We start from the raw sequence: 25,437 nt of genomic DNA, 5'->3' as shown, positions 1-25,437 counted from the left end.
GAAGAAGAAGAAGAAGAAGAAGAAGAAGAAGAAGAAGAAGAAGAAGAAGGAGGAGGAGGAGGAGGAGGAGGAGGAGGAGGGGGAGGGGGAGGGGGAGGGGGAGGGGGAGGGGGAGGGGGAGGGGGAGGGGAGGGGGAGGGGGAGGGGGAGGGGGGGAGGAGGAGGAGGAGGAGGCATTAATACATGCTACAATATGAATGAACTTCAAAAACATTATGTTAAGTGAATGAAGCCAGATGTAAAAGGTCACTAATGTATGATTCCATTGATATGAAATATCCAGCATACGTAAATGCAGAGAAACAGAAAGCAGATTAGTGGTTGCTCAGGGCTGGGGGTAAAAGCAGTGGGCAGTGTCTACTTAATGGTTATGTCATTTACTTTTTGTAGGGATAAAAATGTTTGGGAACCAGATAGAAGTTATGGCTATACAACATGGTCAATATAGTAGCTTTCACTAAAATGTACACTTTAAAATGGTTAATTTTATATTACCTGAATTTTACCTCAATTAGAAAATACATAGAGCTTAATGAAAACAAAATAGAATATATTAAAATAGATGGGATGAGTTAAAATAGTGCCGAGAGGAAAAACTACATCATTAAATGTTAATTTTAAAAGGTCTTCTCTTTTTTAAAATGTCTACTGCAAAAATAAAAACTAGTAAAAGAAGAGCAAAGTAAGCCCAAGGTGAACGGAAGGAAGGAATGAACAGAAGGAAGGAATTGGTAAAGCCTTTTTGTTTGTTTGTTTGTTTTGAGACAGAATCTTGCTCTGTCACCCAGACTGGAGTGCAGTGATGCAATCTTGGCTCACTGCAACCTCCGCCTCCCGGGTTCAAGCAATTCTCCTGCCTCACCCTCCTGGGTAGCTGGGATTATAGGCGTGCGCCACCACGCCTGGCTAATTTTTGTATTTTTAGTAGACACTGGGTTTCACCATGTTGGTCAGGCTGGTCTCGAACTCCTGACCTCGTGATCCGCCGGCCTCAGCCTCCCAAAGCGCTGGGATTGCAGGCGTGAGCCACCTTGCCTGGCCCAAAGATCTTTTTAATTAATGAGATTTAATATTAAAGAAACAACCAGCTGGGCACAGTAGCACATAAGTATAATCCCAGCACTTCAAAAGGCTAAGATGGGCAGATAACTTTAGCCAGAAGAGTTTGAGACAAGCCTAGACAACATGACAAAAACCTGTCTCTACAAAAAATATAAAAATTAGCCTGGCATGGTGGTGTGTGTCTGTGGTTCCCGCTACTTGGGAGGCTGAGGATCACTTGAACCCAGGAGGTCGAGGCTGCAATGAACCATGATAGCACCCCTGCACTGCAGCCTAGGCAACAGAGTGAGGTATTGAAAAAACAAAACAAAACAAAACAAAACAAAACAGAAAAGTTAATGAAACAAAGAGCTGGTTTTCTAGGAAAAACAAATTAACAAAATTGATAAACCTCTAGCGAAACTGACAAAGATTAAGACAGAGACAGTATATCCAAATATTAGGAATAAAGTAGAGAGTATCTCTATAGAACCTGCAACTATTAAAAAGATAATAAGGAATACTATTTTAAAAGTTACACTTGAAAATTTGACAAGAAAAAAGGACCAATTTCTTAAAAATCTCAAACTTCCAAAACTCAATGAAGATGAAATGTGCAATCTGGATATTTCTATAATTATTAACAAAAATTAATTTAAAAGCTCCTGAATGAAAAATCTATAGGACCAGATGTTTTCACTAGATAATTCTTACAAACATTTAAAGTATAATTAACACTGATTTTACACAAACTCTTCCAGAAAATAGAAAACACTACTCAATTCATCTTATAAAGCTAGTATTACTTTAAAACCAAAATCAGTCAAAGACAGTGCAAACCAAGAAAAGCATAGACCAGCATCTTGTAAACTTAGATGTGGAGGTCTTCATTTGAATTTAAGTAAATCTAATCCAACAGTCTATATTGTAGTTCGTTCAGGTTGCTATAACAAAGTACTATAAACTAGGTAGTTTATAAATAATACAAATTTATTTTTCATAGCTCTGGACACTGGGAAGTCCAACATCAAGTTAACAGCAGATTCATTGTCTGGTGACGGCCTATTTTCTGACTGAAAGATGGCACATGGTTGAAGAAGATAGCTAGCTTCCTGGGGTTTTTTATGAGGGCACTAATCCCAACAATGAGGGTTTTGCCTTCATGATCTAATCACCTTCCAAAATTCCCCACCTCTTAATGGTCTCACCTTGGTGACTAGATTTCAACATATGAATGTTGGAGGGACACAAACATTCAGACCATAGCCGTCTATAAAAAAGAATAATACACCATAAAAGTGTAAGAGTTAGTCTATCTATGTCTGCAGGGTTCTTTCAATATTTAAAAAGCAGTTTTGCTGGACTGAGCTGGTTGCCTTCTGTTATTGTGGCGGTGACTCACTTCATCCGAACTTCTTGATACTTTTGCTTCTGGAGGTCATATTTCTCTAAGATCTTCCAGAAAAAATGTCTTAAAGCCACCGTAGCCTTTTTTCCAGTCCAACTCTTAAATTTTTTCCTCCTCTTCCCCAATAATGACATGAGTGTGGATCCAGCTTGTCCACAAAGCCTGCCTTGCTCCGAAGCATCCGACTGTAAAGACTCTTCACCTACACCTGTAATTTGTGGGCCTGAAGAAAACTATCCATTCTTGCAATTGTCTTCTGCTGAGATGCCTCACACAGAGACTGTCTCTCCTCTTCCTTCCTCCATGGATCTGCTTATTCAGGACAGCCCTGATTCTTCCACCAGTCCCAAAGGCAAACAACCCACTTCTGCAGAGAAGAGTGCCACAAAAAAGGAAAACAAGGTCCCGGTCAAGAAACAGAAGACCAGAACTGTGTTCTCTTCCAACCAGCTGTGTGTACTCAATGATAGATTTCAGAGACAGAAATACTTCAGCCTCCAGCAGATGCAAGAACTTTCCAACATCCTGAACCTCAGCTACAAAGGTGAAGACCTGGTTCCAGAACCAGAGAACAAAATCTAAGAGGTCGCAGAGAAACAACTGGCCAAAGAATAGCAATGGTGTGATTCAGAAGGCCTCAGCACGTACCTATCCCAGTCTCGACTCTTCCTACCACCAGGGATGCCTGGTGAACGTGACTGGAAACCTTCCAATGTGGAGCAACCAAACCTAGAACAATTCAACCTGGAGCAACCAGATCCAGAACATCCAGTCCTGGAGCAACCACTCCTGGAACACTCAGACCTGGTGCACCCAGTCCTGGAACAATCAGGCCTGAAACAGTTCCTTCTATAACTATGGAGAGGAATCTCTGCAGTCCTGCATGCAGTTCTAGCCAAATTTTCCTGACTTGGAGGTTTCCTTGGAAACTGCTGGGGAAAGCCATAATGTAGTACAGCAGACCACTAGGTATTTTAGTACTCCACAATTCATAGATTTATTCCTGAAGTACTCCACAAACATGCAACCTTAAGATGTGTGAAGATGAGTGAAGTCGACATTACTCAGTTTCAGTCTGGGCACTGGCTGAATCCTTCCTCTCCCCTCCCTTTCCTCATAGGATTTCTGTTGTTTGGAAACCACGTGTTCTGGTTTCCATTATGCCTACCCAGTCAATTTGATGGAGGGTGGGGAATGCTTGGAGCCTAATCAGAGAGGTTTCTTTCTTTTTTCCTATTAGATCTTCCTGGAGAAAAGACATTTTAATAACCTTGGCTGCTAAGGACAACATGATAGAAGCTGTCTCTGGCTTTAGATAAGTAGATCTAATACTAGTTTGGATACCTTTAGGGTTTAGAATCTAACCTCAAGAATAAGAAACAAAAGTACAAATGGGTGTGATGAAGGTATATTCCTATTGTTTGGGATTGGGCTTTACTTATTTTTAGAAAAAAAATATTGAGTCCGGGTGTGGTGGCTCATGCCTGTAATCCCAGCACTTTGGGAGGCCAAGTCAGGCAGATCACCTCAGGTTAGGAGTTCAATACCAGTCTGGCCAACATGATGAAACCCTCTCTCTACTAAAACATAAAAATTAGCCTGGTGTGGTCTCAGGAGCCTGTAATCCCAGCTACTCGGGAGACTGAGGCAGGAGAATCACTTGACCCCAGGAGGTGGAGGTTGCAGTGAGTCGAGATAGAGTCACAGCAATCCAGCCTGGGTGACAGAGCCAGATTCTGTCTCAAAAAAATAAAATAAAATAAAATAAAATAAAATAAAATAAAAACTCTATTGAGGTGAAGGGTGAAGGACTGAGGTGAAGGGTGAAGAGTTAAGCTATAACACACTTCGTTGACTTCCTCAGCCCTTTATGGCTCTGTTTTACTATACCCCCTATTTTGTTGGTTATGCTAATATTTGTGGAAAGAAGTCTTGTATTTGCTGCGTTATAATGATATCAATACTACTTTGGCTGGTTTAAGTACAAATGAATAAAACAACCATTTTTTCTTTAAAAATATTTAAAAAGCAACAAATGTAATATCAATGGGCTAAAGAAGAAAAACTGTATGATCATATTAACTGATAGAGAAATAACATTCAACAAAACTCAGTAACCATTAATAATAAAAACTCTCGGCAAACTAGGAATACAGGGAAATCTGATACAGAGTGTCTACATTATACCTAAGGTTGGCATGATATTTAATAATTAAAGACTGAATGCTTTCCCATGAAATTGGGAACAAATCAAGAATGTTCACTCCCTGTAATCCCAGCACTTTGGGAGGCCGAGGCAGGCAGATCACAAGGTCAAGAGTTCGAGACCAGCCTGACCAACATGGTGAAACCCCCGTCTCTACTAAAAATACAAAAATTACCCGGGCATGGTGTTGGGTGCCTGTAGTCCCAGCTACTCAGGAGGCTGAGGCAGGAGAATCCTTGAACCTGGGAGGCGGAGGTTGCAGTGAGCCAAGATTGCATCACTGCACCCCAGCCTGGGCAACAGAGAGAGACTCTGTCTCAAAAAAAAAAAAAAAAAAAAAAAAGAAATATATATATATATATATAATAAAAAAGAATGTTTACTCTTATCTCTCTTTTTGTTGTTGTTGTTGTTGTTGTTGAGACAGAGTCTTGCTTTGTCACTCAGGCGGGAGCACAGTGGTGTGATCTCAGCTCACTGCAACCTCCATCTCCCTGGTTCAAGCGATTCTCCTGCCTCAGTCTCCTGAGTAACTGAGATTACAGGCATGTGCCACCATACCCAGCCAATTTTTGTATTTTTAGTAGAGACGAGGTTTCACCATGTTGGCCAAGATGGTCTCGATCTCCTGACCTTGTGATCTGCCTACCTTGGCCTCCCAAAGTACTGTGATTACACACATCAGCCACCGCGCCTGGCCCTTATCACTCTTGTTTCTAGCCATCACAATAAAGCAAAAGAGGAAACAAAAGAAAACAGATTGTGAAGGGAGAAGTAAAATTGTCCCTATTTACATGTGAAATGATGATGTACGTAGGAAATATCAAGAGATATACAAAAAACTTATTAGAACTAATATGGGAACTCATCAAGGTCACAGGACACAACAACACACAAAAATCATTTGCATTTTTATATAGTAATAATGACCATGTGGAAATCAAAATTTAAAACACAATATAATGTACAATCACTCAAAGAAAATATTTAGTTATACATACAAGAAAACATGTATAGTTCTGTAGGCTAAAAATTACCAATGCTAATGAGAGAAAACAATGAAGATCTGAATAAATAGAAAGCCATTTGTATTCCTCCACACTCGCATTGCTATAAAGAACTACCTGAGACTGGATAATTTATTTTAAAAAAGAGGCTTAATTGGCTCATGATTCCACAGACTGTACAGGAAGCATGTCTGAGGAGGCCTCAGGAAATTGACAATCATGGCAAAAGGTGAAGAGGAAAGAAGCACATCTTACAAGGCCAAAGAAGGATGAAGAAAGGGTGAAGGGGGAGGTGCTACACACTTTTAAACAACTAGATCTTGTGAGAACTCACTATGACAAGAACAGCAAGGGGGAAGTTTTCCCCCAGGATCCAATCACCCCCTACAAGGCCCCTTATCTAACATTAGGGATTATAATTTGACATGAGATTTGGGTGGGGACATAAATTCAAACTGTATCATTCTGCCCTGGATCCTCTCAAATCTCATATACTTCTCACATTGTAAAATACAATAATCCCTTCTCAACAGTCCCCCAAGTCTTAACTCATTTCAAGATTAACTCAGAAGTCCATAGTGCAAAGTCTCATTTGAGACAAGGCAAATCCCTTTCACCTACGTGAAAGTCTGTAAAATCAAAAACAAGTTAGTTATTTCCAAGATACAGTCAGGTACAGGCATTGGGTAAATACAATTATTCTAAAAGGGAGAAATCAGGCAAAACAAAGAGACTACAGGCCCCATGCAAGTCCACAACCCAGCAGGGCAGTCATTAAATCTTAAAACTCCAAAATAACCTCTTTTGACTCCATGTCTCAAATCCAGGCCACACTGATGCAAGGGTTGGGCTCCCAAGGCCCAGAGCATGCGTTCCCCTGTGGCTCTGCAGGGTACAGCTCCCTCAGCTGCTTTCATGGGCTGGCATTGAGTCCCTGTAGCTTTTTAAGATGCATGGTGGAAGCTGTCAGTGGATCTACCATTCTGGGGTCTGGAGGATGGTGGCTGTCTTCTCACAGCTCCACTATGCAGTGCCCCAGTGGAGACTTTGTGTAGGGGATCCACCCCACATTTCCCCTCCTCACTGCCCTACTAGAGGTTCTCCATGAGGTCTCTGCTCCTGCAGCAGACTTCTGAATGGACATCTAGGTGTTTCCATACATCCTCCAAAATCTAGGTGGAGGCTCCCAAGCCTCAACTCTGTCCTTATGTGCACCTGGAGGCCTAACACCATGTTGAAACTGTCAAGACTTACAGCTTGCACTCTGTGGAGCAGTGGTCTGAGACCTGTCTCGGGCCACTTTTAGTCATAACTGGAGCTGGAGTGACTAAGATGCAGGGTGCAGTGTCCCAAGGTTGAGCAGGGCAGCGGGCTCTGGGCCTGGCCATGAAACTATTCTTCCCTTCTAGGCCAGGCCTGTGATGAGAGGGGTTACCACAATGGTCTCTGAAATGCCTTCAAGGCATTTTCCCCATTGTCTTGGCTATTAACATTCAGCTCCTCTTAATTTATGCAAATTTCTGCAGCTGGCTTGAATTTCTCCCAAGAAAATCAAATTTTTTTCTACCACATGGTCAGGCTGAACATTTTCTAAACTTTTATGTTCTGCTTCCCTTTCAAATATAAGTTCCAGTTTCAGATCATCTCTTTGCTCATGCATATGATCATACAGTGTTAGAAGCAGTCTGGCGACATTCTGAATACTTTGCTGCTTAGAAATTTCTTCCATCAGATACCCTAAATCATCACTCTCAAGTTCAAAGTTCCACAGATCCCTAGAGCAGGGGCACAATATTGCCAGTCTCTTTGCTAAAGCATAGCAAGAATGACCTTTTTTCTAGTCCTCAATAAGTTCCTCATCTCCATCTGAAACGTCCTGAGCCTGGGTTTTATTGTCTATATCACTATCAGTATTTTGGTCACAACCATTCAACAAATCTCTAAGAAGTTCCAAACTTTCCCTCAACTTGCTGTCTTCTATTGAGCTCTACAAACTGTTCCAACCTCTGCCCATTGCCCAGTTCTAAAGTTACTTACAGATTTTCAGGTATCTTTATAGCAATGCCCCACTCCTAGGTACCAATTTTCTGTATTAGTCTATTCTGTCATTGTTATAAAGAAATACCTGAGACTGGGTAATTTGCAAAGAAAGGAAGTTTAATTGGCTCATGGTTCTTCAGACTGTACAGGAAGCATGGCTGGGGAGGCCTCAGGAAATTTACAATGATGGTGGAAGGCAAAGAAAAAGGAAACATGTTTTACAAGGCCAGAGCAGGAGGAAAAGAGGGTGAAGTGGGAGATGTTACATACTTTTAAACAACCAGATCTCATGAGAGCTCACTCACTATCATGATAACAGCAAGGGGGAAATGCACTCCTATGATCCACTCACCTCTCACCAGGCCCCTCCTCGAACACTGGGGATTACAATTCAACATGAGATTTGGGCGAGGACACAAATCCAAACCATATCAGCATTCTACGTCCATGGATTGGAAGACTAAACATTCTTAGTATGGCAATACTATTCAAATTGAGCTAGAAATTCAACACAATTCCTAACAGAACCCCAGCTAAGTTATTTGTAGAAATTGACAAGCTGATCCTAAAATTCGTATGTAAATTCAAAGAAACCAAAATAGCCAAAACAATTTTTAAAAAGAAGAGCAATAATGGAATACTAGTACTTCTTAATTTCGAATTTTACTACACAGCTACTGTAGTCAATGCAGTGTGCTACCTGCATAAGGACAGACACATAAAATTTTTAGTTCTGAAATAAACCTTCATATTTACAGTCAATGATTTTCAACAAAAATGCCAAGACAGTTCAATTGGGAAAGAATAATCTTTAAAAAACAGTGCTAGGACAATTGGATAAACACACATAAAAAATAAAGTTGAACCCCCTACTTGACACCATATATAACGATTAACTCAAAATTGGTAAAATGTAAGAGCTGAAACTATAGCACTCTTAGAATAAAATATTAGGAGTAAATCTTTGTAACCTTCTATGAAGCAATGATTTCTTAGATATGACACTATAGGCAAAAGGAACAAAAGAAAAAATAGGTAAACTGGACATCATCAAAGTTAAAACCTTTGTGCTTCAAAGGATGCTATCAAGAAAGTAGAAAGGCAACCCATAGAATGTAAAAATACATTTGTAAAACATACATCTAATAGGGGACTTAAATCTAAAATATATAAAGAAAATTTTAACATCAACAATAAAAAACAACATAAGTAGGTAAAGGATCTATATAGACATTTCTCCAAAGAAAATATTTAAATGGCCAATAAACATATGGAAAGTTTCCCAACATTATTTTTTATTATGGTAGCGAAAATTAAAACCACAGTGAGATAACACTTTACACCCACTGGAATAGTATCTTAGTTAATTTTGTGTTGCTATGAAAGAATACCTGAGACTGGGTAATTTATGAAGAAAAGAGATTTATTTTGCTCACAGTTCTACAGGCTGAGAAGTTCAAGGGCACAGCCCTGGTTTCTGATGAGGGCTTTTTTGCTGCATCACAACATGGCAAAGAGGGTCAAAGGGGAAGCAGGCACCTGTGAAGACAGGAAAATCTGAGGGACATCCTGACTTTATAATAATCTACTCTCACGGTAACTAATCCATTCCTACAAGAACTAATCCAGTCTTGCAAGAGTAAGAACCCACTGCTACGAGAATGTCACCAAGCCATCCACAAGGAATCAGTTTCAATTACCCAAATACTACTTACCAGGCCCCACCTCCCAACATCACCACACTGGGAATCAAATTTCAGCATGAACTTTCCTAGGGACAAACAAACTATATCCAAACAATAGCAGATGGCTACAATTTTAAAATGATAAAAATAAATGTTAGCAAGAATGTATACAAATTGAAATTCTAAAACATTGCATCCAAGATTGTAAAATGGTGCAGCTGCTTTTGAAGACTGACAGTTTCTCAAAACATTAAACAGAGTTATCATACAGATCATATAGATATAGATAGTTCTATTTCTAAGTATTTACTCAAGGTAATTTTGAATGTATGTTTACACAAAAACTTCTTCATGAAAAATACAGTAGCATTGCTCATACAGCCAAAAAGAGAATCAGATATTTACCAATTGATGAATAGGTAAATAAAATGTAGTATATCCATACAATGGAATATTATTCAGCTTTAAAAACAACAAAATACTGACACGTGTTACAATATGGATGAAACTTGAAAATACTATGCTAAGTGAAAGAAGCCAGACAAAAATCATTAAATATTGCATGATTCCATTTATATGAAATGTCTAGAAAAGGCAAATTTATAGAGGAAGAGAGTAGATTAGTGGTTTTCTTGGGGTGAAGTGATATGGAGGAGTAGGATTGGCAGTGGTTTCTCACACAAATGATTCATAGTTTGTTTTGGGAATAATAAAAATATTCTAAAATTGATTTTGGTTATGGATGCATAATAGGTACCAAAAGCTATTAAATTGTACATGTCAGGCCGGGCGCTGACATGTGATTCATGCCTGTAATCCTAGCTCTTTGGGAGGCCAAGGTGGGTGGATCACCTGAGGTCAAGAGTTCTCGACTAGCCTGGCCAACATGGCAAAACTTCATCTCTACTAAAAATACAAAAATTAGCCAGGCATGGTGGCATGCTCCTGTAATCCCAGCTATTCAGGAGACTGAGGCAGGAGAATCGCTTGAACCCAGGAGGCAGAGGTTGCAGTGAGCTGGGATCATGCCACTGCACTCCATCCTGGGTGATAAGAGCAAAACTGTGTCTCAAAAAAAAAAAAAAATTATACATGTCAAATGGGTGATTGTGTAAAACAAATTATATTTCAATAAAATTGTTTTAAAGAAACTAAACATGGTACTACCATAGACACAGCAATTGCACTCTTGGGCATTTATTTAGAGAAATGAAACATGTTCACACACACAAAAAAATGAACACATTAATTAGACACAAATGTGAATAGCAGCTTTCTTTGTAATATCCAAGAATTGGACTCAACCCAGGTCCTTCAATGGGTGAATGGTTAAACAAACTGTGGTACATCCATCCCATGTAATACTACTCAGCAATAAAAATGAACAAATGACTGATACATGAATTGCCTATCCTGGACATTTTATTTAACTAGAAACATGCAATATGCAATCCTTTTTGTCTGGCTTCTTTCACTTAGCATATTTTCAAGGCTCATCCGTATTGTAACATATATCAGCACTTTGTTCTTTTTATGGCTAAATAATATTCCATTGTATCTATATATAACACATTTTGCTTATCCATTCATTAATTTATTTATATTTGTTTTTACTTTTGGCTGTATGAATAATGCTTCTGTACTATTTGTTAATAACATATCTCCAGGTAATTATACTGAATTTAAAAATTAAAACCAAAATGTTACATATTGTATAATTCCATTTATTTAATATTTTTAAAACAAATATTTAGAATGAGAACAGATTAATAGTTGCCAGTTGTTTGGGACAGAGACCAGAGGGAGGTGGGTGTGGTTATTAAAGAGTAACGTGAGTAATTCTTCTTATAGAACTGTTCTGTATCTTGACTGTGGGGGTGCACACACAAACTTACATATGTGGTAAAATTTTATAACACTAAGTACACACATACAAATAAGGCTAAATAAAATGGTGAAGTCTGAATAAGATCTGTGGATTGTATCAATGTCAATATTTTGGTATCAGCAATGGGTCTGATTTCTTGAGAGATAGCACTGTCATGTCTAGTCCTGGCCCTCTGATTGAATCTCCTTAATTTATGGGACTTTATGCTTCCTTAAAGGGCCAGTGTGGAGGGGGTGAGGGCAGGTCAAAAGAGTGTCTCTGGTCAGCATCAAATAGCTTTCCTGTGCTTTGTTATTTGTTTGTTTGTTATGGAAGATGCATTGTTTTGAATGTTGTACCTGTCTGGCATCAATGGGCCCTGCTGACTGACCCTTTTGGCTTTGAATCCTTGGGTGAAAGTAAACACAGCCTTTAGCTCTGGGATGAAGCTGGAGGCTTTGAGGGATGAGTTGCCTTATGTTTGTAATTACTCAACCAGACAGCTTTTCCTGCCCTCTTCTACAAGTAATCAGTAGGGAGCATAATTTTCCAAATCTTTTTCATGGCTCTGCATACACTACCTGGTACGTGCTCCTCTACTGCCGCCTGTGTTCTTGGAAGGAATTCCATTTAGAGAAGAGTTAGCCAAAGTGGATCCACAATGCCCTACCTTCAGGTACATCGGGTTGTGTCAGCCACCTCACTTTACCCTTCTGAGTCCCCAAGGGGAATTTACTTATCCAAGTCTACTTCTTCTCTTCCTCCTCTTCCCCTTCAGTGATAGTCATAATGGTTCTTGGATCACAACAAGGCCATGTGTGTTGACACAGGCCAAGGCAGACCACATGAATGCCAACAACATCAAAAACATTTAGATGGCTGGATACATTTTGTATCTCAATACTCAACCCTCAACTACCTCAATAGGAATGGAAAGAAAGTATATACAATAAGTCACATTCAGGGTAAGGTCATCTGAAAAACATGTCCTTTGACTAATTCCACTGCATTCTTCAAATCTGTCAAAAGACTGATTTAATTTTAATGAAACATGTGCTGGGCCCCTGCTATTTGCAAAGTCCTGCCATAGACACCATGGAGGATAAGAAAAAAACTAGTTTCTATTCTTAAGGCACAAGCAGTTGCAAAAGCTAAAATTAAACTCAAATTAAGGAAGAAATCAAATATATGACTAAAAGAAAATATTCTGAATGCTTAAACCCATGCATCTGTGTGCATACACATACACCATAAACAAAGTTGACAAATGGGAGGAAGGGTATATTTAAATTATCTTTAACAAAGGATATATTTCATGAATTGTATAAATAATTATTTTAAATCATAAAGAAAAATCAATTCCTCAATTTAAAAAAAGGCAAGGAACATGGAAAGGCAATTCAAATGAGAACAAACACGAGTAATCAGTACCCATGAGAAAAAGTCATTTATATTTAAAAAAAAAATTTTTAATTTAAATATTTAACCTGTTAATTCAGCACCTAATAACATAAAAGAAGATGGTTAGAATTAACCACATGGAAATACAAATTAATACAACTTTTTGATGTATAAATTAACACAACAGTTTGGCCATACACATTAAAACTTTAGGTAGGTTGCAAGCAAGATGGCCAAATAGGAACATCTCCAGTCTGCAGCTCCCAGCGAGGTCAATGCAGAAGGTGGGTGACATCTGCATTTCCAACTAAGGTACTCAGCTCATCTCATAGGGAATGGTTAGACAATGGTTGCAGACATGGAGGGTGAGCTGAAGCAGAGTGGGGCATTACCTCACCCGAGAAGCACAAGGGGTCAGTGAACTCCCTCCCTAGACAAGGGAAGCCTTGAAAGACTGTGACTTGAGGAACGATGCTCTCTGACCCAGATACTACGTTTTTCCCATGGTCATCGCAACTGGCAGACCAGGAGATTCCCCCTGGTGCCTATGCACCAGGGTACTGATTTTCAAGCACAAAACTGGGTGGCCATTTGGGCAGACATTGAGCTAGCTGCAGGAGTGTTTTTTCATACCCCAGTGGTGTCTGGAATGCCAGTGAGACAGAACCATTCACTCCCCTGGAAAGGAGGCTGAGGCCAGGAAGCCAAGTGATCCAGCTTAGTGGATCCTACCCCCATGGAGCCCAGCAAGCTAAGATCCACTGGCTTGAAATTCTTGCTGCCAGCACAGCAGTCTGAAGTCAACCTGGGAGGCTCAAGCTTGGTGGGGGGAGGGGAATCTGCTGTTACTGAGGCTTGTGTCAGTGGTTTTCCCCTCACAGTGTAAACAAAGCCACAGAGAAGTTCCAACTGGCACAGCCCTCCACAGCTCAGAAAACCCTCTGAAGCCAGATTGCCTCTCTAGATTCCTCTTCTCTGGGCAGGGCATCTCTGAAAAATAAGACAACAGCCCCAGTCAGGACTTATCGATAAAACACCCAACTCCCTAGGACAGAGCACCTGGGGGAAGGGGCAGCTGTGGGCGCAGCTTCAGCAGACTTAAACATTTCTGTATGCCAGCACTGAAGAGAGCAGTGGATCTCCCAGCACAGTGCTCCAGCTCTGCTAAGGGACAGACTGGCTCCTCAAGTGGATCCCTGACCTCTGTGCCTTCTGACTAGGAGACACCTCCAAGCAGGTGTTGACAGACACCACATACAGGAGAGCTCCAGCTGGTATCTGGCAGGTGCCCCTCTGGGGCGAAGCTTCCAGAAGAAGGAACAGGCAGCAATCTTTGCTGTTCTGCAGCCTCCACTTGTGATACCCAGGCAAACAGGGTCTGGAGTGGACCGCCACCAAACTCCAGCAGACCTGCAGCAGAGGAGCCTAACTATTACAAGGAAAACTAACAAACAGAAAGGAATAGCATCAACATCAACAAAAAGGACATCCACACAGAAACCCCATCCAAAAGTCACCAACATCAAAGACCAAAGGTAGATAAATCCACGAAGATGGGGAGGAATCCACGCAAAAAGGCTGAAAATTCCAAAAATGCCTTTTCTCCTCCAAAGGATTACAACTCCTCACCAGCAAGGAGACAAAACTGGATGGAGAATGAGTTTGATGAATTGACAGAAGTAGACTTCAGAAGGTGGGTAACAACAAACTCTTCAAAGGTAAAGGAGCATGGCCTAACCCAGTGCAAGGAAGCTAAGATCCTTGAAAAAATGTTAGATGAATTGCTAACTGGAATAACCAATTTAAAGAAGAACATAAATAACCAGATGGACCTGAAAAACACAGCACAAGAACTTTGTGAGCATACACAAGTATCAATAGCTGAATTGATCCAGCAGAAAAAAAAGATATCAGATATTGAAATCAGCTTAATGAAATAAAGCGTGAAGACAAGATTAGAGAAAAAAAAATAACGAAAAGGCATGAACAAAGCATCCAAGAAATATGGGACTATGTGAAAAGACCAAACCTACGTTTGATTGGTGTACATGAAAATGATGAGGAGAATGGAAACAAGTTGGAAAACTCTCTTCAGGATATTATCCAGAAGAACTTCTGCATGCTATCAAGACAGGCCAACATTCAAATTCGGGAAATACAGAGAGCACCACAGTGATACTCATCGAGAGAGCAACCCCAACACACATAATCATCAGATTCACCAAGGTTGAAATGAAGTAAAAAATGTTAAGGGCAGCCAGAGAGAAAGGTTGGGTTACCCACAAAGGGAAGCTCATCAGACTAACAGTGGATCTCTCTGCAGAAACCCTACAAGCCAGAAGAGAGTGGGGGTCAATATTCAACATTCTTAAAGAAAATAATTTTCAACCCAGAATTTCATATCCAGCTTCATAAGATGGAAAGGAAAAACCCTTACCAGCCACCACAAAAACATGCCAAATTGTAAAGACCATCGATACTATGAAGAAACTGCATCAACTAATGGCCAAAATAACCAGCCAGCATCATAATGACAGGATCAACTTCACACATAACAATATTAACCTTAAATGTAAATAGGCAAAATGTCCCAGTTGAAAGACACAGACTGGCAAATTGGATAAAGAGATGAGACCCATCGATGTGTTGTATTCAGGAGACTCATCTCACTTGCAAAGACACATATAGGCTGAAAATAAAGAGATGGAGGAATATTTCCAAAGCAAATGGAAAGCAAAAGATAGCAGGGGTTGCAATCCTGGTCTCTGATAAAACAGACTTGAAACCAACAAAGATAAAAAGAGACAAAGAAGGGCATTAACATTAGGTAAAGGGATCAATGCAAGAAGAGCTAACTATCCTAAATATATATGTACCCAATACAGGAGCATGCAGATTCATACAGCAAGTTCTTGGAGACCTACAAAGAGACTTAGACTTCCACATAATGATAGTGGGAGACTTTAATACACCGTTGTCAATATTAGACAGATAAACAAGACAGAAAATTAACAAGGATATCCAGGACTTGAACTCAGCTTTGGACCAAGCAGAACTAATACACATTTACAGAACTCTCTATCCCCAATCAACAGAATATACATCCTTCACAGCCCCACATCACACTTATTCTAAAATTGACCATATAATTGGAAATAAAGCACTCCTTAGCAAATGAAAAAACACGGAAATCATAATGGTCTCTCAGATCACAGTGCAATCAAATTAGAACTCAGGATTAAGAAACTCACTCAAAACCACACAACAACTACATGGAAACTGAACAACCTGCCCCTGAATGACTACAGGGGAAATAACGAAATTAAGGCAGTTATAAATAAGTTCTTTGAAATACATGAGAACAAAGACACAGTGTACCAGAATCTCTGGGACACAATTAAAGCAGTGTCTAGAGGGAAATTTATAGCACTAAATGCCCACAAGAGAAAGCAGGAAAGATCTAAAATTGACACCCTAACATCACAATTAAAAGAACTAGAGAAGCAAGAGTAAACAAATTCAAAAGCTAGCAGAAGGCAAGAAATAACTAAAATCAGAGCAGAACTGAAGGAGATAGAGACACGAAAAACCCTTCAAAAAAAATCAATGAATCCAGAAGCTGGATTTTTGAAAAGATCAACAAAATAGACCACTATCCAGACTAATAAATAAGAAAGGAGAGAAGAATCATAGATGCAATAAAAAATGATAAAAGGAATATGACAACTGATCCCACAGAAATACAAACTACTATCAGAGTTTGTATTCAACTCTGCGTATAAACACCCTTACGCAGATGAACTAGAAAATCTAGAAGAAATGGATAAATTCCTGGACACATACACTCTCCCAAAACTAAACCAGGAAGAAGTCAAATCCTTGAATAGACCCATAACACCTTCTGAAATTGAGGCAGTAATTAATAGCCTATCAACCAGAAAAAGTCCAGGACCAGACAGATTGACAGCCAAATTCTACCAGAGGTACAAAGAGGAGCTGGTATCATTCCTTCTGAAACTATTCCAAACAATAGAAAAAGAGGGACTGCTCCCTAACTTATTTTATGAGACCAGCATTGTCCTGATACCAAAACCTAGCAGAGACACACACACACACACAAAGAAAATTTCAGGCCAAGATCCCAGAGGAACATCAATGCGAAAATCCTCAGAAAAATACGGGAAAAGTGAATCCAGCAGCACATTAAAAAGCTTATCCACCATGATCAAGTTGGTTTCATCCCTGGGATGCAAGGCTGGCTCAACATATGCAAATCAATAAACGTAATCCATCACATAAACACAACAATGACAAACTCCACATGATTATCTCAATAGATACAGAAAAGGCTTTTGATAAAATTCAACACACATTCATGCTAAAAACTCTCAATAAACTAGCTATTGATGGAATGCATCTCAAAATAGTAAGAGCTATTTCTGACAAACCCACAGCCAATATCATACTGAATGGGCAAAACTAAAAGCATTCCCTTTGAAAACCAGCACGAGACAAAGATGCCCTCTCCCACCGCTCTTATTCAAAATAGTATTGGAAATTCTATCCAAGGCAATCAGGCAAGAAAAAGAAATAAAGGGTATTCATTTAGGAAATGAGGAAGTCAAATTGTCCCTGTTTGCAGATGACATGATTGTATTTTTAGAAAACCTTGTTGTCTCAGCCCAAAATCTCCTTAAGCTGATAAGCAACTTCAGCAAAATCTCAGGATAGAAAATCAATGTGCAAAAATCACAAGCATTCCTATACACCAATAATAGACAGAGAGCAAAACCATGAGTGAACTCCCATTCACAATTGCTACAAAGAGAATAAAATACCTAGGAATCTAACTTACAAGGAATGTGAAGGACCTCTTCAAGGAGAACTACAAACCACTGCTCAAGGAAATAAGAGGGGACACAAACAGGTGGAAAGACTGGCTCATGAATAGGAAGAGTTGATATTGTGAAAATGGCCATACTGTCCAAAGTAATTCATAGATTCAATGCTGTACCCATCAAGCCACCACTGACTTTCTTCACAGAATTAGAAATACTACCTTAAATTTCATATGGACCAAAAAAGTGCCCACAGAGCCAAGACAATCCTCAGCAAAAAGGACAAAGCTGGAGGCTCATGCTACCTGACTTCAAACTATACTACAAGCCTACAGTAACCAAAACAGCATGGTACTGGTACCAATACAAATATATAGACCAATGGAACAGAACACAGGCTTTAGAAATAATGCCACACACCTATAACCATCTGATCTTTGACAAACCTGACAAAAACAAGCAATGGGGAAAGAATTCTCTATTTAATAAATCATGTTGGGAAAACTGGCTAGCCATATACAGAAAACTGAAACTGGACCCCTTCCTTACACCTTATACAAAAATTAATTCATGATGAATTAAAGATGTAAATGTAAGACCTAAACCATAAAAACCCTAGAGAAAAACCTAGGCAAAACCATTCAGGACATAGGCATGGGCAAGGACTTCATGACTGAAACACAAAAAGCAATGGCAACAAAAGCCAAAATTGACAAATGAGATCTAATTGAACTAAAGAGTTTCTGCACAGCAAAAAACAAAACAAAACAAAACAAAAAACAAACAAACAAAAAAACAAACAAAAAAAACCTCTCATCAGAGTGAACCAGCAACCTACAGAATGGAAGAAAATTTTTGCAATCTATCCATCTGGTAAAGGGCTAATATCCAGAATCTACAAAGAACTTAAATTTACAAGAAAAAAATCAAACAACCTCATCAAAAAGTGGGCAAAGGATATGAACAGACACTTCTCAAAAGAAGACATTTGTGCAGCCAAGAAACATATGAAAAAAAGCTCATCATCATTGGTCTTTAGTGAAATGCAAACCAAAACCACAATGAGATACCATTTCACAGCAGTTAGAATGGCGATTATTAAAAAGTCAGGAAACAACAGATGCTGGAGAGGATGTGGAGAAATAGGAATGCTTTTGCATTGTTGGTGGGAGTGTAAATTAGCTCAATCATTGTGGAAGACAGTGTGGCGATTCCTCAGAGATCCAGAACCAGAAATACCATTTGACCCAGCAATCCCATTACTGGGTATATATCCAAAGGATTATAAATCATTCTACTACAAAGACACATGTACACGTATGTTTATTGCAGCACTATTCACAAGAGCAAAGACTTGGAACCAACCCAAATGCCCATCAATGATAGACTGGATAAAGAAAATGTGGCACATATACACCATGAAATACTATGCAGCCATAAAAAAGGATGAGTTCGTGTCCTTTGCGGGGACATGGATGAAGCTGGAAACCATCATTCTCAGCAAACTAACACGGGAACAGCAAAGCAAACACCACATGTTCTCACTTATAAGTGGGAGTGGAACAATAAGAACATATGGACACAGGGATGGGAATATCACACACTGGGGCCTGTCAAGAGATAGAGGGCTAGGGGAGGGATAGCATTAGGAGAAATACCTAATGTAGATGACGGGTTGATGGGTGCAGCAAACCACCATGGCAAGTGCATACCTATGTAACAAATCTGCACCTTCTGCACATATATCCCAGAACTTAAAGTATAATTTTTTTTTATTTTTTTTTTAAATTTATTTATTATTATAACTTAAAGTATAATTTTAAAAAAAAGAGTCCATAGTAGTCCCATTCTACCCAGAGAAATCATTCTTCCAGCCAATCTGCCTAACAAAAGTAATAAAAGAAATGCACGAGCCCCAAATCGTCCAGCTTGTCAGTGGCTTGCTTCATAATAATAATAATGATAATTTTATTTAGTATGTATCTTCCTGCTCCCATGCTGTCAGATGTCCCTTCTCTCCTTTGGTGGTTCAGTGCCACTAAATACATTTTGAACACTTATTTGTTTAGACCTGCTGGGGATCATGTTTTGTTTTGTTGAGCAGATCTTTCCCTGTGCTGCTTTTCCTGAGTTGAGAACCAGCCAACAAATTTGAAACCCCCTCACCATCTGTTCCAATTTTTACATCTGTGTTGTTGGGCATAAATGAAAAGGCGAAAGTGCTACTGTGCCCCCAGGGACCGGAAAACAGTGGAATCACCTGGATGCTGCCAGATCTTATACCAGACAACAGAAAGCACTTAGGCCATGTAGTTTTCACCCCAAATAAGAGCTTCAATTCAGAAGCATTGAACATGGAAGGGTTCTGACGTTGTCCGTAGAGAATAAAGTAGTATTAGAGATTGTTGGGGTTGGGGACTGACTGGATAACTGGAGACTTTGGAGATTCTAGGCCTTTGGGTCTGTTTCATGTACGTCTGGTGTCAGCTTCTGCTACCTTTCTTTTTGAGTCACCGATGCCCATCCACCTTCCCAACCTGCTGTCTCATTCTTTCAAAATTATCCTAACCACTGAATCACCATGGACAATTCTTTTTTTAACAAAGCATGTTTTTTATTGTGGTAAATTATACATAGCATAAAATTTACCATTTTAAATGTACAATTCAGTGACAGTAACTGCATTCACAATGTTGTGGAACCATCACCACTCTATTTCCAGAACTTTTTCATCATCTCAAACAGAAATTCTAATCATTAAGCAAAAACTCTCCATCCACATTCCCCATCCTCTGATAACATTTTTTCCACTTTTTATCTCTATTAATTAACCTATTCTAGTTATTTCATATAAGTGGACTCATACAATGTTTTCATTTGTGTCTTGTATACTGTATTTTTAAGGCTCATCCATGTTATAGCATGTATCAGAACTTCATTCATTCTTAAGGTTGAATAATATTCCATTATACGTATGTACCACATTTTGTTTATCTATTCAATTGTTGATGGACTCATGGGTTGTTTTCACCTTTTAGTGATTGTAAGTAATGCTGCCATGAACATTGGTGTACATGTCCCATTCTTGAACAAATCCCAACCTTGCCTTAAGGTAGGTCAGTGACGTCATACAGTAGGACTGTGACTTAGTTTAGACATGTTATTGGGGTGAGTTCTGAGCAACTTAGAAGCGTATGAGTAACAACTACCTACTCTCCTTCGGTATATACTAAACTTCTGCCTCAGTGTCCTTGTTTAGTATGTCTTCAGGGGGGATTTTTTTTTTTTTTTTTTGAAACGGAGTCTCATTCTGTCACCCAAGCTGGAGTACAGTGGTGTGATCTCTGCTCACTGCAACTTCTGCCTCTTGGGTTCAAGCAATCCTCACACCTCAGCCTCTGGAGTAGCTAGGATTAAAGGCATGTGTCACCAAGCCTGGCTAATTTTTTTGTATTTTTAGTAGAGACAGGGTTTCACCATGTTGACCAGGCTGGTCTCGAACTCCTGACCTCAAGAGATCTGCCTGCCTCAGCCTCCCAAAGTGCTGGGATTACAGACGTGAGCCACCTTGCCCAGCCTTCAGGAGGGATTTTATAAATAACCAGCAATAGTAAAGGCACAGGGCACCAACCTATCTTAAAGCAAGCTGGCCATAGAGCTGGAGCAGAGTCTCAGAAACCCTCAGTTAAGGCAGATGCTTGATTGTAGGAAAATCTAGGGAGTCCTAGAAAGGGGTCTATAGTGGACAGGGCAATGTTGAGAAGGAAGACTAACGACCATGGAATCAAAGTGCTTTAATATTTAAAAAACAGCTGGTTTGGACATACTAGTGTGTTGTGCCTGATACCAGTCCTGGGCATGTCCATCCTGGAGCCCCAGCTTCCCAACTTGCCCAATCTTCCTTATGATTTCTGGATAGCCACTAACTGGCCTCTGCACCTCAGGAAGGCCATTCTTGTGAACTGACAGATTATCTGACAGCTGGCCTGGCTAATTACTCACTCCCCCATCTGGAACTGCTTTCAATGGTGGTTTCATACTTCCTGGTCCATTCCTACAGAGAGATCTGTCATCAGTTTCAGTTTCCTGGAATTTAACAAATTCTGGGCCTGATTTGTGCCTTTTGCCTCCACCCTCAGGTAGTTCTGCTCTTTGGATATTTTGTGCAACTCCACAGGAGCTCAAACTCTGAAGCCCAATTCTCTTCCCGTGCCCCATCTCAGGTTGTCTCTGCCCTGCCAAATATGAATACTTAGTACCTTGGCCTCAGCTGTCCACACAACTGAATCTTACCCTTTGTGAGCTCTCTTGTCTGGTCTTGTCAGGACACATAGTTTAATAGGCAATTTTTCTCCAAAGTGTATTTTTCTAATGTTACCAGCTTTCAATACTTTTTACACAGCAATTAAGACAGTGTGATATTAGTGCAAAGATAGACAAATGGACAATGGAACAAAACACAGAGTCTTGAATTAGACTCCTACATATACAGTCACTTGATTTATAACATATCTATCATTGCACTTGAAGGTTCATGGGTGTGGAAGGATAGTTTTTTCAATAAATCTTGCTGAAGTAAATTGATATCTATAGGAAAAAAAGAGCCTTGACACCTACCACCATACATGAAAATTTATTCAAGATGATGCAACATAAAAGCTAAAAAAAAATCTGCTAGATAAAAATGCACTTTGTGAACTTGGGGTAGACAAAGATTTAAAAACGGAGCATAATAAAAAGCATAGACTATAAAAATTAATAGGCTGGGCGTGGTGGCTCACGCCTGTAATCCCAGCACTTTGGGAGGCCGAGGCGGGCAGATCACGTGGTCAGGAGAGCAAGACCATCTTGGCTAATGCGGTGAAACCCTGTTTCTACTAAAAATACAAAAAATGAGCCGGGCATGGTGGCGTGCGCCTGTAGTCCCAGCTACTCGGGAGGCTGAGGCAGGAGAATTGTTTGAACCCAGGAGGTGGAGATTGCAGTGAGTTGAGATCATGTCACTGCACTCCAGCCTGGGCAACAGAGCAACATTCCGTCTCAAAAACAAACAAACAAACAACAACAACAACAACAAATTGGTCTTCATTAAAATTACTTCATCCAAAAACATCATAAAGAAAGTGAACAGACCAGCCACAGCTGGGAGCAAATATTTATTATATATATGACAAAATAGTCATTCCAGAATATATTTAATAAACGTCTACAAATTAGTAAGAAAAAGACAACACAATTAAAAATAGAACTTCACAATGTAGCATTTCACAAAAGGTGATATCCAAATATCAACAAATATACTAAGATGTGTTCAACGTCAGTAGTCATCAGGGAAATGCATATTAAAACCACAATAAGATACCACTTATGGTATCTTATTGGCTAAAAATGACTAGAATTGACTAGAATGGCTAAAATTAAAACACCAACATAAATTGGCGAAGATGTAGAGCAACTGAAAATTTCACGTATTGCTGATAGGAATGTAGATTGGCTTAACCATTTTGAAAACTGTTTGGCACTACTGGTTAAAACTAAAATAATTACCATATAATTCAGAATTCCACTCTTAGAAATATACCCAAAAAAATAAGTGCACAGGACCATTAAAAGACTTCTATCAGAATATTCATAGTAACTTTATCCATAATAGGCAAAAACTGGAGCCATCCCAAACATCCATCAAAAGGAGACTATTCCAGGTCACTGGAATACAACTTGGCATACTGTAATATGGATGAATCTCACAGACATTATGTGGAGGAAAAGAAGCCAAACACAAAAGATGACATACTGCATATAAAGTTTATACAAAGTTTATATACAAACATACTATATATAAACTTTATACAACCTCTTTATAGTTTAACATATTATATATAAACATTATATAAACTTTTTATATAAAGTTTATATACAAATGTACTGTATGTAAACTTTATATAACCTTTATATGAAGTTCAAAAAAGGCAAAACAAATCTGTGATGACAGAGGTCATCAATCGCTACCTCTTGGGGGAAGGCATTGATGGGAGAATCATGGAGAAGTTAGGCAGTTTTTTACAAAACTAAACATACTCTTACCATATAATTCAGGAATCATACTTCTTGGTATTTATCCAAATGAGTAAAAACTTATGTCCGTGCAAGAAAAGGTACACAGATGTTTATAGCAGCTTTATTCATAATTGCCAAAACTTAGAAGCAACCAAGATATCCCTTCAGCAGGTAAATGAATAAATAAACTGTGGTACAGCCACATAATAGAATACTATTCAGTGGCAAAAAGAAATGAACTATCAAGCAATGAAAAGAAATGGAGGGACCTTAAATGCATATTACTAAGTGAAAGAAATCAGCCTATAGAAAAAACAAAACTACAGAAACAGTAAAAAGATCAGTGGGTGTTGGGGGTTAGGGAGAGGGAAGGATGAATAGGTAAAGTACAAATGATTTTAGGGCAGTGAAAATACTCTGTGTAATTCTATGATGGTGGATACATGTTATACATTTTTCAAAGCCCACAGAATGCACAACACCAAGAGTGAACCCTAATGTAAACTATGGACTTTTAGTGATAATGAGATGCCAAGGTAGGTTCATCAGTTGTAACAGATATACCACTCTGTTGTGAGATGTTGATAAAGTAGGAGGTTATGCATGTGTGGGGGCAGAGTATATAGAAACTCTATATTTTCACTCAATGTTGCTGTGAACATAAAATTGCGCACAAATAAAGTACATTAAAAAATAATGTGCAAAGAACTAAAGGAAATCATTCTTAAAGAAAAAAAGGAAGGAGTAAAAATGAAGGAGTAAGAACATCTATATATTCTATCCTCCATAAATACACTAAGACAACTGGTTTTAAAACTGTCAGAATCAACTCTTTTGGACACAGACATTAACTAAAGTCTTACAGCCGTCCGGGGACCATTCATTTAAAATATATATATGTGTGTGTGTATATATATATATATATATATGTATATATATATATATATATATATACATATATATATATATGTATATATATATATATATACATATATATATATATGGCTGAATCTTACTAAGAACAGCAAGCCACAAGTCTTACGGCATGTTTATCTTTAGTGTTTCCACCTCCTCTTTCCCAGTTCCGTGGTAGTTTTGAAAACCAACAGCCCACTATCATGATGAAAATTAGCAACATGGTAACAACTACATAGGGCAAAACAGGGTTGAGAGCTTCAAAGCCTCATTCAGAGAGAATTTGCTATTATACGACCTCTTTGGTTGTTCCCTTGAAGACCTGACTGAGTACAAAAAGACCTCTCCCGGGGGTTTATCAGAAACAGAGGCAACTGTTTTACCAATACACTACCTGAGGTGTGGATAAGAGTTGGTGCAAACACTAAACCAAAAAGTTTAAAATAAAATTTTTTAAAAACCTGAAAAATGGGACACTCATAGGGGCTTTGATAATCTCCTACATATTCCTGGGACTGTAGAGGGCCATTCACATGTTTAGGGTTGTATCCATGGTCAGGGCTGGGCACATGCTCATAAAAGACTTGAGAAGACCACAAGCTCTCACCTCTGGCTGTCATTAAGGCGCTGCACAAGCAGGAAGTAAAGGTTAAAGTGAAGTTGTAAACTGCCTGGCTGAGGGTTGAAATCGTGTTTCAACATGTACACAAAGCCCTTCAGTGAAGACTGTTAGACTTATTGGCTCTAGGCATTTAAGTTAATATTTGTCGAATTTTTAGCTGGCCACTAAGATAAGCAAGCAGAGGTTTCAATAGCTACACATGAGAAAAAAAAAAAAAAAAAGGCTTTGCAGAATTAGTAGTGAAAATTCATGAAATAAACAAATAGAGACAAGAACAAACCCTGGGGAGGAGGAATACCTCATTCCAGCATACTATATATCTATATCTATTTATCTACATTTTAAAAGAA

The 25,437-nt window shown here is 39.0% G+C and overlaps 1 pseudogene; it reads left to right on the top strand.

Annotated features, from left to right (window-relative positions):
- Positions 1-2,581: 2,581 nt before the first annotated feature.
- Positions 2,582-3,491, top strand: LOC709252 (homeobox protein NANOG-like; annotated as a pseudogene).
- The last annotated feature ends 21,946 nt before the right edge of the window (positions 3,492-25,437 follow it).

Source organism: Macaca mulatta, chromosome X, assembly GCF_049350105.2.
Source record: "Macaca mulatta isolate MMU2019108-1 chromosome X, T2T-MMU8v2.0, whole genome shotgun sequence".
NCBI classification, from domain to species: domain Eukaryota; kingdom Metazoa; phylum Chordata; class Mammalia; order Primates; family Cercopithecidae; genus Macaca; species Macaca mulatta.
This window is presented reverse-complemented; position numbering and strand designations above follow the sequence as displayed.